At 43.7% G+C, this 16,931-nt stretch overlaps 2 protein-coding genes and 1 pseudogene across 2 annotated transcripts in view; all 3 read right to left on the bottom strand.

Moving 5' to 3' along the window:
• The window catches only part of LOC119512632 (GC-rich sequence DNA-binding factor 2-like), a 935,299-nt gene that overhangs the window by 314,763 nt on the left and 603,605 nt on the right, over positions 1 to 16,931 (bottom strand). The gene's annotated exons all lie outside the window — the stretch shown is intronic.
• TACR1 (tachykinin receptor 1) overlaps positions 1 to 16,931 on the bottom strand; it is a 157,872-nt gene that overhangs the window by 39,681 nt on the left and 101,260 nt on the right. The gene's annotated exons all lie outside the window — the stretch shown is intronic.
• LOC119512639 lies at positions 620 to 1,636 on the bottom strand (annotated as a pseudogene).

Below are 16,931 nucleotides of genomic sequence, written 5' to 3'. Positions count from 1 at the left end.
GAGGAGAAAACGGCCTTCCAGTTAAAGATCAGCCCTTGGTTTAAAGGTCAGCTTTGGGCAGGCTGGTGTCAGGAGGAATTGGGGTGAAAGGGAGGAGCAGAGGCAGGGCAGGACTGGGGTGCTCTACATCTCATTCAGGTCAAGCAGATTGCTCCAGCATTCTTTGTGTACTGTGCCAGTTTGAATGTATTGTGTCCCCCAGAAAAGGCCATATTCTTTGATGCAATCTTGTGGGGCAGACATATTAGTGGGGATTAAGTTGGAACATTTGGATTAGGTTGTTTGCATGGAAATGTGCCCCACCCAACTGTAGGTGATAATTCTGATGAGATATTTCCATGGAGACATGGCCCCACCCATTCAGGGTGGGCCTTGATCAGTGGAGCCATATGAATAAGCTGACAAACAGAAGGAACTCAGTGTAGCTGAGAGTGACATTTTGAAGAGCAACTGAGAGTGACATTTTGGAGAGAAACTGAAGCCTGGAGAGGAATGTCCTGGGAGAAAGCCATTTTGAAACCAGAACTTGGCACAGATGCCAGCCACTTGCCTTCCCAGCTAACAGAGGTTTTTTAGACGCCATTGGCCATTCTCTGGTGAAGGTACCCGATTGCTGATGTGTTACCTTGGACACTTTATGGCCTTCAGACTGTAACTGTGGAACCAAATAAACCCCCTTTTATAAAAGCCAATTCATCTCTGGTGTTTTGCATTCTGGCAGCATTAGCAAACTAGAACAAGTACTTAGGTGCTCCTCTTTGTTGCATTTCAGTTTATAAAGAGGTCATGTCACTGTGATCTAGCTCCTGACTAATGACCTTGTACTTCAGTTTCTGGGCATAGAGCTCTTCTTCGAAATCATCAGTTGTCTTTTCCAGCTTGCTGATCTCTCAGCAAACTCAGCACAGGGTTTCTGCCTCCTTGAATTTATTAGTAAGAATCTTTCATCTCTTCTTCATATTTGGCTTCTTTTTGAGAGTACTTTTCTGCAGCAGCACTCAGACACTTCAGGTTCTGGTCCATCAGTCTGATCTGCTCATCCATCTCTTGGCAACGGGACCCTGCCAGCTCAGCTCATTCCTCAGAGCTTTCCAAGTCCCCTTCAATAATCACCAACTTGCCAGCCACCTCCTCGTACTTCCGATCTGCCTCTTCTGCAATGTGCTAAGCTTCTTTGCGTTGGATTTCCTGGAGTTCCATCTTTTCTTCATCTTTTAAAGCCTGATTTTCAATAACCTTCATACCTCTCTCGCTCTCACCAGCAGCTTTTTCTGCTTCCTCCAGTTTTTGCAGGGCAGTGGCCAGGCACTCCTGAGCAAGGTCCAGCTCCTCTTCAACCAGCTGGATTCCACGGTTCAAGGAGGCCACCTCAGCCTCAGTCTGTTCCCGAGCCCTCCTTTCTCCCTCCACTTCCCGCTCTCTCCGCAGCACCATCTGCCTGCTGCTGTAGAACCTGGATCTTGTGCTTCACTGCCTCAGTGGTGGTGATCCTGGCCTTGGTGCCCACCCAACAACCAGACATGATCAGATTCCTGCCTCCTCCACTCAGCTTTGCAGCTGATTCTCACCCCATTCATTTTTTAAATGATTGATGATGCATCAGGAAACCAATAATGAGCCAAAAGAGACAGTCCCTGCCCTCATGGAGTTTACCTCCTCCAGCTGGAGAGGACGATCTCAACTGAAGATTCAACCTGTGCACAAATTAAAATGCAACTGCGGTCAGCATCCGTGGCACTCTGAGTGCTTGAAATCGGGTAGATCAGGGATGACTTCACTGGGGCAGTGACGACTGGGCTCACCTCTGCAGGACAGATGAGGACTATTCCAATGAAGAGCATTTCAGGCAGAGGGAACTGCTCGTGCAGAAGCCCAGTGGAAGGGAGGGCCTTGTGTGAGGTGAGATGGGAGAGGCGGGCAGCAGCCAAGCACGTGGGGCCTTGTGGGACACGTTAGCTACTTTATTCTAGGGGAAATGGGAAGAGGACATCGAAGGTCATTCAGCACAGTGATGGCAGTGCTGACACGGTCAGAGTTGCATGACTAGAGGTTCATGGTGAGTAAAGTGTGGGGACCAGAATGGGGGTGGAAGGGGAGGGTGGATGGCAGAGTCCTTAGGAAGCTATCGTAGGAGAGAGGAGAAGAGCCAATAGCAACCTAGATGGGGGATTGGGGGGTGGGAGGGAATCTCAGTGTGGGTTGTCAAGAGATGGAGCTGGGTGCTGGAGTGCACAGGGAAGCCATGAGAGAGAAGGAAGCCATCAAGGACGACTCCTGGGGTTCTGGTGGGATCTTCTGAGATAGGAATCAGATCAGATAGGCAAGTTCTGTCAATGGGCATGTTGACCGCACCCCCCACCCCACCCCCAGAGAGAGGTATAACGAGCTGGATATAGGGTTTAGAGCTCAGAGGAGCAATCTGGGATGGAGATACAGATTTCTGAGTCATTTGCAGGTAGGTGTCAATTGAAACCATGAATGCACACAAAAATGAAAAGTCAAGTTCTGCAGAGGTACTAAGTAAATGAAGACTGGAAAGTGCTGATTGGGTTAAACACAGAGGTCATTGGTGTTAAACATGGAGGTCATTGGTGACCCCGAAAGCACTTTCAGTGGAGGAATGGGGGCTGAAGGCAGATAGCTGTGGATTTGAGAGTGAGTGAGAGAAGAGGAAGTGAAAACAGTGAGTTTCAATAATTATTTCAGGAAATTTGATTCTGAGTGGGAGGAGAAGAGGGAACAAGAATTAGAGGGGGCTGTAGCATCAAGAAAGGCTTTAGTTTATTTTTTTGATGGGAGAGTAAAGAAACAGGAGTTAGAGATAGAGTAGAGGGCATAGGGGGGCGAGAGGGGGGAGGGGGAGAGGTGGTAGAAGAGGGAGAAAAATGAATGAAAATAAGGCGGGGAGGAGATAAGTAGTAAGCAAGAGCTGTGTTCTCTGCTGAGATGCAGGATCATCCGTTCTTCGCTGGGCTTTCTCAGAGACTAAAGTTGCCACTCAAGCCTGCTCTGTCCTAAGCTCTCACCAAGCCACCTTCTGATTCACATTTTGGTCCTCAAGTCCCTTGTGCGAAGCTGGACCCCCCTGGATATTTGCTACTTTTGATCATTCTGTTTTCCAGGAAGTACTTTTTCAATTTGAGACTTATACAAACACATGCTCCTGATTTCCTTTCCTCCTTCCTCTTACTGATTCCATTTTCACAGTCTCTTTTGCTTGTTCGTCTTAGTCTTTCTCTTCCTTAAAGAATAGAGAATCCTAAGTCTTGGCCTTGGCCCTCTTCTCTTCTCTCTCCACCCTCTCTCCCTGGTGATCTCATCCAGCCTTGTGACTTGAAATACCCTGTGTACATTGGTGGCTCCCATATTTGCATTGCCAGTTGGGACTTCTTCCCTGAATTCCACATCCATATCTCTGACTGTCTACCTGGCCGCTCCTTTTGGTGATCTGATGAGCATCTCAACTTAATGAGTCTAAAACAAAGTTCTTGATTTTTTTTTTTTTTTTTTTGCCAAACTTTGCTTCTCCTGTCGTTTCCTCTCATTCAGTAAACGGCAATTTTATCTTTGTGTTTTCTCAAGTGGAAAATCTTGTTGTAATCATTATCTCCTCCTCTATTTTTGCTCACATGCTATAGCTACTTCATCAGCAAAATCTGCCAGCTCTCCCTTCAAAAATACATTGAGCATCAGATCCCTTCTCACCACCTCTACGGCCAGCACCCTGTCCAAGCTCCTGTCATCTTTCTCCAGAATGGTTGTCAGGGGGTCCCTGCTTTTGCCTTTGTGCCCCGATTTCAGCACTGCATTCAGAGTGATTTTGTTGAAATGTAACTCAATCATGTCACTCCTCTGCTTCAAATCCTCCAGTGGATTACTCACTTCATGTGAAGCTGAATTCCATGCAATTGCCTTCAAGGCCCCCTACCCATCCTTGTGCCCTCTCTGATCTTGTTTTCTTATTAATTTTCCCTTCTGCCTTTCACTCCAGCACACTGACTTCTTTCTAGTTCCTTGAATGCACCAAGAATGTTCCTGTCTCTGGGCTTTGCATTTGCAGTTTCCTCTGCTGGGAACACCATTCCTACATGGCTGGTCCCTCATCCTCCCTCCAAGATTCTGCTCAAATATAATCTTATCAATGAACGATTCCCTCCCTGACCACCTCATTTAAAAGGGCAATCTTTATTCCCTCTCAGCAATCAAAGCTCCTGTGATGGTTAAGGTCATGAGTCATCTTGGCCAGGTGATGGCGCCCAGTTGTTTGGTCAGGCAAGCACTGGCCTGATTGTCACCGTGAGTACTTCTCATGCACTTAAATCATCATTAAGTTGATTGCATCTATGGCTGATTACATCTACAGTCATCTGAGGTGATGGCCTTCAACAATGAGAGAAATGTAATCCAATCAGTTGAAGGCTTTAAAAGGAGAAGTGATAATTTCAGCAATCAGAAGGGGGAATTTCCATCTCTATTCAGCCAGCCAGCCAGCTAGCTACTCCTGGGGAGTCCACTGAAAACCTTCATCGGAGTTCCCAGCCTGCTGCTTGCCCTATGGAATTTGGACTCGCCCATCCCCACAGTTGTGTGAGACAATTCTTATAAAAATCTCATAATATTTACAGATATCTCCTGTTGGTCTGTTTCCCTAGAAAAGCATGGCTAATAGAACTCCCATTCTCCTTTCCCTGCTCTATCCTATCATCTGATAACTTTATTATCTGGTATATGATTAATTTTATTTGCTTTATTGTTTATCGTCTGTCTTGCTAAGCTGCGAGAATGTATGCTTCATGGGGACAGGGTATTGTGTCTATTTTGTTCACCTCCTACCACCTAGAAAAGGATCTGGTGCACAGTAGATGCTCAATAAATAGTTTTTTGAATGAATGAATGTAAAACAAAATTCAAACAAGGTGGTTATCAGAACTGCCTGCATGTATTTGCTACCTAGGCTGGGTCAGAGTTTCTACTTCTTGAGGTCTGCTATCTGTTCTTAAAGTAAAAAACATACTCATTAATATTAGCAACTAAAAACTTAATTATATATAGATTACTACACATAATGAAAACTAATGCTCTTTTTATCCAAGTACTAAAATACCTTTTATTTGCATACTATTTGATCACACTTCACTCATTCATTTACCCTTTCAAGAAATATTTACTGAACACTGACAATGTGTTTATGCTGGGAGTGAAGTGGTAAATAAACTCTTGTGAATCTTATGCTCTAATGGCAGTGGTAGTGGTAAGATGGAACACAACCAATGAATTCACAAGATGATTTCAGCTGGCAATAGGGGCTATGAAACAAACAAGACACTTCTAGGTGACAGAGGTGGGGAATAGATAGTGAGGAATGAGAAGGCCTCATTGCATGATGGCCTGGGAGCTGAGAACAAAATGAAGAGGGGAAAGCAGCCATGCAAGGATCTGGGGTAAGAGTATGTTAAGCAGGTGAAACTGTACGTGCATAGGCCCTGAGGTGGGAACATTTTCCCCTTCCCAAACCTGTGCATTTGGATTATAAATATAATACAGAACTTCTACATTTTCTCTGGAGAGTTCCATCTTGCTAATTTCAAGTCACTGTTCTAGCCTGTCAGGCCCTGTGTGCACTCTGCATTTATTCCTTAATCTTTTATAGGTTCCTCCTAGCTTTACTCTCTTCATACATGGAAGGCATGCCCTTGAGATTACTGCCAAAATTTGTCAGGCTAAGAGTCCCCTTCAGACAACCACTTCTCTTGCTTGAGAGCATCTGATGACCTATAGGAGACCAAAGAGGTTAGGGCACTGGTTTCAAACTTTTAAACAATAAGTGGGGCCCTTTCTTCAAATTAAATCCTATGAAGAAGATTTTACTTTTGTAAGTTTTAGAGAAATGAAATGTATGCCCATGTGGGCACATAGCATGCTGGAGGCAGAGACGGCCAATGCCTTGGTTGACAGATCAGGAAAGCGAGGCCAAGAGAGGTTAAATTCCGAATGCAGAAACCAGCAGCAGCGAAGGGAGACTTGGGTCTAGAGGCCTTGGTGTTGTCACTGCCACCATCCCAAGTCCTGCCCCTCACCCTCATGGTGCAATAAAGTGTTTGTGAAAATTAAAAGAAGTTTATGGAAAGCTCTTAGCATAGTGTCTGGCCTAAAATAAGTGCACCCAATGTGGCAGCTCATTACCATGCTCATCTTCATCAAAATCATCATTGTCACAATTCGTTGAATTTTCTAAAAGGAGAGTTTAAGGACTTATCACATGCATCTGTTATAACAAATATACTCCTGACTTCACCAGGTCTCTCAAATGTCATTTCTCAATGACAAGTCCATCCTACCGGAAACTGCAACCCATTCCCCAATGCCTGAATCTCCATCCCCCTTACTCTGCTATGCTTTTTTTCCCCATAGCACTTTTCACCTTCTAATGCACTATATAATTTACCTATTGTTTATTTTTGTCTCCCTTTGCTAAAATGTAAGTGCAGCATGAGCAGGGGTCTTGGTTTGGCTCATTGATGATAACCTAGAACAGTGTCAGACACATAATGATGCTTAATGAATGCCTGCTTGCATGCATGAGCAAATGTTTATTACACTTTCCTCATCTTGCATTTAGTAATCCAACTCTCTATTCAAATTCCAAACCCCGGAGTCATTGGAGAATGTCTGTGTCCCCTAATCTCCTGTCAGATTGGTACCTAGATCCTGAGGATTTTGCCATTTCTTGTTTCTGTCCCTCCTGTGTCTCTCCAAGAAGCCTTCCTTGGCTGGTCCTTCTCGTCTCTCACTTGGATGACTACACTGCTCTCCTAGTTGGGCTTCCCCTCTCCTGTCTACCTTCACCCCATTTATCTGCCACTCTGAAACCAGAATGAAATCTTAAATGTGCAAACCAGATCATGCCATTCCTGGGCTTAAACTCTTCTCAGAGGTTAGGGTCTTAATGGACGGGGTCTGTGAACATGGGAGGGCCTGGGCTTTGTGGGGCTTGAAGCTTATTCCTTTATACAGTTGGGGGATTTCTCTTTAAAACAAAGAATACAAAAGCACTTGGTTTGCAAATTTTAGAAAAGAAACCATATAAACATATGAACACATCACTAGGCATGCAGTTTGCAGCAATGTCATTAGGAAATGGCTGAGCCAGAAGGTAAACACAGGCCTGGGCTCCAAAGCATATATTGTTTCAGAGAGTGAGCTCCAGGCTAGAGCCAGACTCCACCAGTAACCAGCCATGTCACCTTGGGCAGGTGACTTAATGTCTAGTCTCAGTTTTATCACATGTAAAACAAGGACAATAACAGGACCTACCTCCTAGTATTGGTGCTAAGATAAAAAGACGTAATATATTGGAAGCACCTAGAACAGTTTCTGGCACATAGTAAGCATGCAATAAATGTGGGCTATTAGCTATAATTGCATCCGTACATACCACTCAATACTATCTTCCAACTTTTGAAAATTAGGACAAAAATTTCCCAGGGAAGGGTGGTAACCATCACCTCCCTCCCCCAATCAGGCCATGATGCCAACAAGAACGTGTCCTCCGCTATCCCAAAGCCATCTTCCTGGAAGTGGAGTGTATGACCCAGGGTCAGATGTATGATGGATAATTTGTGCTTACCCTGGCTGATATCGCCAACTGGTATGTCCCGAGTCACAGTGGGGGATGACACCCGGCTAAGCCTCCAGGGCCACTCACCTTGCCTGAAAAAGGCTGTCACTGTCCCCTCTGCCCATTAACATTCTACTTTCCCTTCAAGTTTCAGTCAAGTCCCAATTGTCTTTCTCGATTGTGCTTTGCATCCATTCCTCCTCTTCCTGATTGCTCACGGAGTAAATTGTTTTATTTGGTGCTTGACCGAACTTCTTGTAGTCTCCCATTTCTTAGGGGCTTGGAGGCAGAGAAATAATTTCCCACTGGGCTTCTACTCTTAACTGCTATACTTCAGTGGTGATCTTGGGAAAGTTTTGCAAGTTCTCCACAAATAAGGAGCTGAACTAGATGGGAGTCAAGTCCTCTCCTAGTTTCACATTTTCACATTTAAAAGATCCTAAGCAGTTTGGTGGCAGGGGCCATGTCTAATATAACAACAAATAGTTCTCATTCATGAGCACCCTTGAGACCTTCCAATTACATTATTTCTAATCCTCTCAATCATTCTATAAAGGAGACACTATAATCTCTATTTTATAGACGTTGAAACTAATTTTCAGAACTGTTAAAAAAACAAAAACAAAACTTGCCTAAGGACTGGATAGTCTTGTGTCTAACTTCAAAGCCTGTGTCCATTCTTCTTTGCACTGTCTCTTGTCTTTTATTTCTTTTATATCATTCTTGGTCATGGATGACAGATCTGGGCACTTGATAGGGGCTCAATAAATGATCTGAACTGAACTTTGAATTGTATTCCAAAATTAAGAAGAGGAATCCATGAACACTTTCTTTGCTTTTTGTCTGCTGTAGGAGCTGGGCTGTGCTCTCTAGTGGGGGGATCCAGAAAGCTGCCCACATGGGGAATGCATGACCTAAGACAGGTTACCTAAATCCCATAAGCCTCAGTTTATAAATTACTTTCATCCATTAAACAAGGACAATAACACCTACCTCTGAGAATTGTTAGGAGAATTAAATGAGGAAATGAGTATAACATTAGTGCCTGGTATTTGTTTTTGCTCTAACACATCCCAGATGCAGAACTCATCATACCTTCCAGTTATCTCAAAAGAACACACACACACTTCCCTGAAATACCTACAGGGGAGATAGATGAGAGAAGGTCCACATCACACTCACTGTAGCAGACAACTCAGACTCCGCCTTCTGAATTGCCCGTTCCCCACATGATGCCAAGGCTCACTGGTTTCTGTCCCTCCAACCCCTCCCCACAGCTTTAATACCTTTCTGCGTAATTATGCAGACTGTGATACCACCAGCTTTAATCTTCAAACTCATAACCCCAAATCATTATGGTGCTCAGAAAGCACAGTGTGTGCCAGTTAACAGGATTCATTCTCTTTGGGTAATAATTGGGGTTACAAACAATACAGATGATTTTCCTCATACATTCTCATCGTTGTCATCATCAAAAACTTCTTTTGGTAAAATTAGAATGGTGCAGAAAGAGAGACGTGCTAGACCATGGGACATGGGGATATTTTAATCCACTTCTCAAAAGAACTGTAAATGGATTGAGAGAATCCAGTGCTGGATAAAGTAGCTCTGAAAATGAGCCTCATATGCTCAGAATAATTGAACCAACTGCATTTGGCAACCAAAGAGCACCCACTGCTCTACATTGGTTGAAGCAAGAGTTGGAGACCCAGAGACCCATCCAATTTCCCCACCTCCCTTCTGGGACAGTCCTTGGGTGGGGATGGAGGGCTACAAAGATCCCATAGAACTACCTGATCCAGAGGATCAGAGCTCGACTTCTTGGACTGACATGTGGGGTTCTCTACAGTCTGGCTCTCTGGACAGCCTCACTCCCCTACCCTCCTCATCATGGATTATATGCCTGAACCTACTGCATTAGCTCAATTGCCTTTGTCTGGAGAATTCCTTCTGAGAATTAAATGGAAATAAAATTTATGTAGAAGGGAGAACATGGAAATCATCTGGAATTGCCGAGGAATGGAGAAGTGTAATTAAAGCTAGCAAAGTAAGAAAATTTCTGATCAAGAGTCTTCAATTACTCTATCTCCAGGCAAGATACATTTTATTTATAGGAAACCAAATTCATTTTTAATATTCTTTGGAGAATGAATAAATCTAGATAAATAGGCAGCATGCAGCAGGAGAGACACAGACTGAACATCTGAGAATGGGGTCCTGAGAGAGTGCAAAGGAGAAGGGGACAGGAGAGAGGGTGAAGATGGGCTGCAGTTTTACTTACAGTTTGGTCTAGGGATGTTTCATTCTGATTTTCTCCTTCCTCACATATGAATCTTTAATTGCCTCCTGGATGGCTTTCCACACACAGAGTGAAAAGAGGATTTACTTTAACACTAAGGATTTTAATTTTCCACCTTTACATGGTCTCTATGCAAAGAAGATCTCACAGGATTCAGGAATTAGAAACTGGGCAATGCAAGGATCCCAAAGGCTTTGTCAGTGACAGCTGTAAGCTTTGCTCCCTTAGCTAGATTTTCTCCATCAGTAAATTAGCAGAGCCAGGATCTGGTTTACTGCTAATCCCCTTGTGGAGTTCTCAACCGACCCCAGACTCTCGGTCAGAAGCATTGAGGAAAGGTTAAGGGGTGGGCATCAGGGATTGAAGGCTTTTATATCTGTGAAGTAAAGACGAGAGTCTGCAGCCATTCTAGCACCCTGCAGCCTCTGCCCCAACTTCATATTTGGTAGAAGGGTGAACTCTAAGCCTTTGTGAAGCTATGACTGGCACTTTCCATGGGATTTGTAATGTCTTAGCCCTTCCTCGATGCTTCTGACTGAGAGTCTAGAGTCCGTTGAGAACTCCACAAGGGGATTAGCAGAAGATCAGATTCTGGCTCTGCTATAATTTACTGATGGAGAAAATCTAGCTAAGGGAGTGAAGCAAACAGCAACCTACCATATGGGCTGGTTGGCAGATAGTGATTTACAAGTAAAAGTTAAAAAATCAATGTTGTTTGGCACTTTCATTGGAAAGGTTTATGACTGTCCCCTTTGACAGTTTGGGTTACTTGTGGAATATCAAGACCATGGCTGAGAGTTGTTGCCTTAGAATCCTGATGTGGTAGTTTCCAGGGACATTAGAAATGATGTAGTTCAATGCTTTCCCTCTTTGCAGATGAAGAAACAGACCCACAGAGCAGCAGAGACTTAGGCTCTATAGTACACTAGAGGCAAAGTCAGAACTAGAACCTAGGTCTTCTAACTTCTAGCAGTAGTGTTCTCTCCCAGCACCATGTTTTCAAGGGTTATGTCTAAGGTACTCTGTACCACATTCAGATAGCACTATTTGCAAGCAGCTCCTTGAAATATACTTCTGCTGGTGATGACAATGCTGTTGGGTGAATTTCTTAATCCTAGGTCTTCTCTTACAAGATTGGAGATAATCATTGCAATTCCTACTGGACAGGGCTATTGTACAAATAAAGAGAAATAAAATGCATGAGCAATGCTTTGTGAACTGTATTGGACTACAAGCATTTGGGTTTGTTTATTATGCATGCACAGCTGCAAAGCTACCTTAGTGCTCCCTCTCACATCATCTATGGTGTGCTCACCACAACGTTCTTTCTTCTTTCTGCAGATGAGCTTGCCTTGCACTTCACTGGGAATATAGCAAGAGCTTCCCACATGGACACCTCAACTTCTCTCTGTACCTGTGCACATCATTTCATTTTTCTATCCTGTTGCAGAGGAAGATGGTGCTCTCCTCTGCTCTCAGGCCAAGCCCTCCAGTAGAAACCACAGTCCTACGTCATCCCATCTCCTTCAAGACCAGGCTCCACCAGTCAACCCCTATCTCTTCTGTATCTTCTAGTATTTCCATCTTCCCAGTCAGATGAAGGGTTCAAGTCTCTCACATCCTAGAAAATAACATTCCCTTGGCAAATTACCTCACGAGGTCAAATCTTATCTTTACTGCACTCATTTTTGAAAGAATATCCCAGAAAGATGGAGGAAGAGTCAAAGAAGGCAGAGAAGCAAAAGAAAAAGGCAAGAGAAAGAGAGAAAAACAAACAAACAAAAAACTTGATTGCTAGAAAGTGACAAAAGGAAAAATAGCATTAACCTAAAGTAGAATAAAGAGTCAGACAACATCACCAATGCCTGGAGTCCCATACCCTTCCTCTATTCTCCACCCCCCATATGCATTTAGCTTTGGTATATTGCTTTTGTTACATTAAAGGAAGCATATTACAATGTTTCTGTTAATTCTAGCCTCTAGTTTGCATTGATTGTATTTCACCCCCAATCCCACCCTATTTTTAATACCTTGCAATGTTGACATTCATTTGTTCTACCTCATGTAAAAACATATTAGTACCTTTTATCATAATCGTTGAGCATCCTAGGTTTTCCTGAGTTTCATAGTCCCAGTCTTTATCCTTCGTCTTTTGTTCTGGTGTCCCACATGGTTCCAGCCTTCCTCTTTCAACCGTATTCACAGTCATCTTTGCTCAGTGTACTTACATTGCTGTGCTACTATCTCCCAAAACTGTTTTCCAAACCTCTCACTCCTATCTTTTCCTTTCTGTCTGCAGTGCTTCCTTTAGTGTTTCCTGCAGAGCAGGTATCTTGTTCACAAACTTGGTCATTGTCTGTTTGTCAGAGAATATTTTAAGCTTTCCCTCATATCTGAAGGATAGTTTTGCTGGATATAGGAGTCTTGGTTGGTGGTTTTTCTCTTTCAGTATCTTAAATATATCACCCTACTTTCTTCTTGCCTCCATGGTTTCTACTGAGAAATCCACACATAGTCTTATCAAGCTTCCTTTGTATGTGATAGATCATTTCTCTCTTGCTGCTTTTAGGATTCTCTCTTTATCTTTGATGTTTGATAATCTGATTATTAAGTGTCTTGGCATAGGCCTGTTCAGATCTATTCTGTTTGGGGTACGCTGTGCTTCTTGGGTCTGTAATTTTATGTCTTTCATAAGACATGGGAAATTTTCATTGATTATTTCCTCTATTATTGTTTCTGCCCCCTTTCCCTTCTCTTCTCCTTCTGGGACACCAATGACACGTAAATTCTTGCTTTTCAATTTGTCTTCAAGTTCCTGAAGATGATGCTTGTATTTTTCCATTCTTTTCTCTATCTGTTCTTTTGTGCGTAGGCTTTCAGTTGTCTTGTTCTCCAGTTCCTGAGTGTTTTCTTCTGCCTCTTGAGCTCTGCTGTTGTATGTTTCCAGTGTGTCTTTCATCTCTTGTGTTGTGCCTTTCATTTCCATAGATTCTGCCAGTTGGTTTTTTGAACTTTCAATTTCTACCTTATGTACATTCTGTGTTTTCATTATACGGTTCATCTCTTTTGCCATATCTTCCCTAAACTTTTTGAATTCACTTATTATTAGTTGTTTCAATTCTTGCATCACAGTTGAAGTGCAAGTTTGTTCCCCTGACTGGGCCATAACCTCATTTTTCTTGGTGTAGGTTGTAGTTTTCTGTTGTCTAGGCATGGTTTCCTTGGTTACCCCAATCAGGCCTCCCCAGACCAGAATGGGCTAAGGTCCCAGAAGGAAGAAATATTCAGTATCCAGTTTCCCTGAGGGTGTGTCTTAGAAAATTGGTACACTCTGTGAGGCCTCAGGTCACTGTGCCTTTCTGCCCAGCAGATGGCGCCTGTTAGCCTATAATTCTTGACTGGTGTACGTTCTGAATGAAAGACAGGTAGTAGAGCTGGGCCCCAGCCCTTTCCTCTTAGAGAAGATAGATGCCCTAGGGGGAGGTCATTAGCATTTCAGTGATCTTTCTCTGCCTGTGCTATACCCTTGTCTGAGTCACAGAATTGGGAACTGAAAATGGCTGAGGCTTTCTCCACTGAGTCAAAAAAGGCACAGAGCTAGTCCGAGGCGACCCTCTGGCTCTCCAAGGTCAGTCGTCACCCAAAGCCTCTGTCTACTTGTTGGGGATTCGTACCTCGTAGTGAGCAGTTCACACTCACTAATTAAAACCCCAGCAGGAGCTCAGCTGAGCTATATTCACTTGCTGGGAGAAAGCTTCTCTCTGGCACCACCAGGCTTTGCAGCTCAGGCTGTGGGGGAGGAGTCTCCTGATTTGGGTCTGCAGTTTTTACTTACAGATTTTATGCTGTGTTCTCGGGCATTCCTCTGAATTCAGGTTAGTGTATGATGAGTGGACGGTCACGTTTGTTCCCCTGTAGTTATTCTGGATTATTTACTAGTTGTTTCTGGTTTTTTTTAGTTGTTCCAGGGGGGACTACTTAGCTTCCACTCCTCTCTATGCCACCATCTTAGATCCTCCTGTGGTTGTTTTTTCAATAAGTGATGCAAACCATGGAACTTAATATGTTAAAAGTAATGAGAGTGACAGATGTTCACATAGAAGGCAAAAGCCAGGACTGCTGGGGTTAAGCCAGTCTCAAGTCACCTTCTTGCTTACTGCCTGGGGGTGAGCATCTGACCATGCTGGGGGCCTGCCCCAAATAGAAGGCAGCTGTCATTTACTCTCTAAATCTGAGGGCTTCCCTGTGGGTCCTGCTTCTTTCTGTTGCTCAGCTGAGTCATGGACAAGTTGTTGCTCTCCTCTTTAGGGATCTGCATCAGGGTAAAGACAAATGGGACATCTGGTCCTTCAGAGCCTTGCCAACTCCTGGGGATACCCATATTTCAGCAGGGGTTCCTGGTGGTGGTACTAGTCTAATGGGATGCTGCTAATATCTGGCTGCTCACCCAAAAAAGGCCCTAATTTGTACATGCTGTGGTGTAACTACTTCCACCTTGGTCCCTTTCAAGCATCAACATGAAGTCACAGAACTTGGCATTGGACAGAGATGTGCATGGATTGGCTCTTGTGAGCTGGCTCCAGCACATTCCAGAATACACCATACATTCTGTCATAAGAGCAATACACATACTCTAGGAAGTGTAAAATTATAGAAATGCAAAGCAGAATTCAGAGAGAAAAAATTCTAGGAGCTTCACCATCCAAAGGAAAAAAAAAGATTAATAATTTGATATAATCCATTTTCAAAACATAAAGGAAATTCTATACATAGCTTGCTTTTTGTGTTTAGTTTTTTACATGGCTGTCATTATCATTACTTTATATGCAGTTCTGTTTCTTTCTTTACCCTAACTCAAGAATTTCCTTATGCTATTATAAATTTGTCCTAAATATTTGAGCAACTGCCTGATACACCAGCACACAAATGAACCACTCCATACAAGATTGCTTCCAATATTTGATCAAAAATGACCTTGTTTACCTTAACAAACACCCTCAAATCTCCCAGAAATACTTTTGAGGAAGTCTGAGGGATTAGTTGTCCTATGAGAAAACATAAGGAAAATATCTGGGAACAGCTGCTTCAATATCGGCCAAACCTTGGGGGCCACCGGGCCTGAGCCCAGTGACTGGCCTCTGTGGGAAGACTTCCAAGCTCTGTCCCTGAAACTCACAATCTCACCAGTGTGGTCATCTCCACAAGTCCAGGTCACTCTCGGAGTTGATTCTCCTTCCCCTACTGCTGGCTTCATACCATCAACGAATCCATTCCTTCCCACTTTCCTCTCAGACCATCCTCACCTGCCTTTGAACTCTTGTTTTGTGACAAGCAAACTCTCTATCTTCAAAGTTTCAGGAATGTTCCTTCTACCTCTAGTCTTGTTGGAATGTCAGTAGGCCCCTGAGAGCTTGTGTTCCCTGTACCCTCTCAAGTAACAGCCATTTTATTTCCTTCTCTCACGTTCACTCTCCTCAGACACAGGTGGCACAAGGGCTCTCCTTGCTCCTCACGATCTTCTCCAGACCCGGGCCTCCTTCCATCCTCTCAAACACCATCCTTTCGGAGCACCTATCCAGCCACATCATCTTTCTCCATCGTTGACATCACTCTCTGACTTTCCCGTCACTTTTTCCTGATCACTGAGGACCTTGGCTCTGGCTTGAAGCCTTCCTTTCCATCTCAGCCTCTCCCTGAGGAGGACCCCTGTAGACTCCTCATCTCCAATGACCTTCCTCTTGCCCCACCTCAGTTATCTGCTCCCTTGTCACACCCTGGACCGTGCACCACTTTTGAAATGCTGAATTCAGTCCATCATTTGCACATCTATGTGACAAATACCATGTCCATCCTCCCAGGTTATCCCAAGTGCCTCCACTGTTATAATTCTTTGTCTCAATGGGAATGCAAGTGGAGTGGGCCTGTCACTTTCTTCCTAACCCACCAGCTTCTTCAGACGTCACTTTCCTCCTTGTCCATCAATATAACCACCCCTCCAACCCAGAGGCCTCCAACTCCCTCACCCATTCCTCCTTCTCTTATACTCCCCTGGTAAAATTTTAGCCCACAGTGAACCCAGCTGCCTACCCTTTTGCTTGCTTCTGCCCCAGATGCTGAGGATGGGAGAGATTCGCACAGCCAGGAAGGCTGCTTTGACTTTTAGAATCTTTTTTTTTAGATTTTTTTTTTTTTATTTTTAGACTCTTTCCTCCTGGGGCTTCCACGGCACCCCCTCCTTTTTTTCCTCCCACCCTGCTGGCCACTGATTCACAGCCTCTTCGCTGAGTCCCTCAATTCTATTGACTTCCTTGGGGCTTTGTCCAGACCTTCTCCAATTCACGTCCGAGTTCTCCACCAAGCCTTCGATGCTCTTCGTGATCTGCAGCTGGGAATTTTTATTCACTTATGTCCATCCAGCTCCCACCACACACACACATGCGTGCACACACACACACACATACCACAACCACACTGAGTTTCTTTACAGCAGCAGGATGATGTAGGAGCTAATGAGTGAGCTCCAAAGTCAGGCTTCCTTGGTTCAAATTTTGGACATGCCATTTACTAGCAGGGACATCTTGGGCAATTTTCCTACCTCTCCCCCTCTCTGTTTCCTCATGGTATCTGCCTCATTGAGCTCCTGTGAGGATGAAATGAAATGAGGCAAATAAAGTTATTGGCAGAGGGCCTGGAAAACACCACAGTTACTTTTGGTTAGCTATTGTTTTTTTTTAAATGCAAGTTTATTGAGATATAGTCACACACCACACAAACCATCTGAAGTATACAATCACTGGCTCACAGTATCATAACATAGCTGTGCATCCATCCCCATGATCAATTTTAGAACATTTTCATTACTTCAGAAAAGAAATATAAATAAAAAAGAAAACCCAAATCCTCTCATACCCCTTATCATCTGCTATTACTTACCCATATTATTAGTGTGGTACATTTGTTACTGTTATGAAAGAGTATTAAAATATTACTGTTAACAACAGTCCATCATTTGCA

This window comes from Choloepus didactylus, chromosome 17 (assembly GCF_015220235.1).
Source record: "Choloepus didactylus isolate mChoDid1 chromosome 17, mChoDid1.pri, whole genome shotgun sequence".
NCBI lineage: Eukaryota > Metazoa > Chordata > Mammalia > Pilosa > Megalonychidae > Choloepus > Choloepus didactylus.
Note: the sequence above shows the minus strand (reverse complement) of the source record. Positions and strands in the feature narration are given on the sequence as shown.